The sequence below is a fragment of the Schistocerca cancellata genome, chromosome 4, assembly GCF_023864275.1.
Source record: "Schistocerca cancellata isolate TAMUIC-IGC-003103 chromosome 4, iqSchCanc2.1, whole genome shotgun sequence".
NCBI lineage: Eukaryota > Metazoa > Arthropoda > Insecta > Orthoptera > Acrididae > Schistocerca > Schistocerca cancellata.
The window spans coordinates 822,323,605-822,324,685 of NC_064629.1; the positions used below are offsets into that span (position 1 = coordinate 822,323,605).

The 1,081-nt window shown below is 44.3% G+C and overlaps 1 non-coding gene across 1 annotated transcript; it reads left to right on the forward strand.

Annotated features, from left to right (window-relative positions):
* Nucleotides 1-324: 324 nt before the first annotated feature.
* Trnat-ugu (transfer RNA threonine (anticodon UGU)) lies at nt 325-399 on the forward strand. Its single transcript has one exon. It is a non-coding gene; the product is annotated as a tRNA-Thr (tRNA).
* The last annotated feature ends 682 nt before the right edge of the window (nt 400-1,081 follow it).

The window sequence follows — 1,081 nt, forward strand, 5'->3', positions numbered from 1 at the left end:
CATCGGCAGCTAGAGGTATTAATACAATTTTAATTTCATTCTAGGCGGCTGCAGGTCATCAATTGTGTCTGTTCTTTCGGACATGTCCGAAAGAACAGACACCTTATCCATATAAGTATATAGTTCTGGCAATACCGGCCATGACCTTCTTCTTCTGTGCGGATGCACACATATTCCCCGAACTCTTACGGGACTTGGGAGGAATGTCTTCCACGAGTGATGAGTGTGTTGGGGTGGGACACTACGAAATTAGTGTGTGGATATACAAAGTGAGAATGTGGGTCTCGCGGGAGGCGTGCGCGAGATAGTCGCGCTATCTTCTGTGCCCTCGGTGGCTCAGCTGGATAGAGCGTCTGCCATGTAAGCAGGAGGTCCCGGGTTCGAGTCCCGGTCGGGGCGCACATTTTCACCTGTCCCAGTTGATATATATCAACGCCCGTCAGCAGCTGAAGGTATTAATATAATTCTAATTTCATTCTAGGTGGCTGCAGGTCAGCAATTGTGTCTGTTCTTTCGGACACCTTATCCATATAAGTATAACCTATACTTAGGTTTTCCGTGATTTCCTCAAATCGCTTAATGCAAATGCCATAATAGTTTCTAGGAAAGGACACTATCTATTTTGATCTCCATTCCGAGAGAGTCTCTCTCTCTCTCTCTCTCTCTCTCTCTCTCTCTCTCTCTCTCTCTCTCTCCCTCTCCCCTCTCCCTCCTTTCCTCTCTCTCTCTCTCTCTCTCGTGACCTTTTCATCGAATGGACGTTAAACTCCAGTCTTCCCTTTCTTAACAAAGCGTGCTGAATACGGATAACTAGAAAGCAAGAAAATATGAAGAGTGCTTGCAGTTAAGGATAACCAGTCACGAGATGAACAAAAAAATGGCAAGAAAATATGAAGAGTGCTTGCAGTTAAGGATAACCAGTCACGAGATGAACAAAAAATGTACGAAAATTTTGAAAATGAAGAAAAGTTCATGACTTTGGTGGATGTAGTTAAGACAGACTGAAGGGCTCTGGTGATGGTACAGCAAGGTTACAAAACTGAGGTATTAACAAAATACCAGGAAAGTTGCACACGGCTTT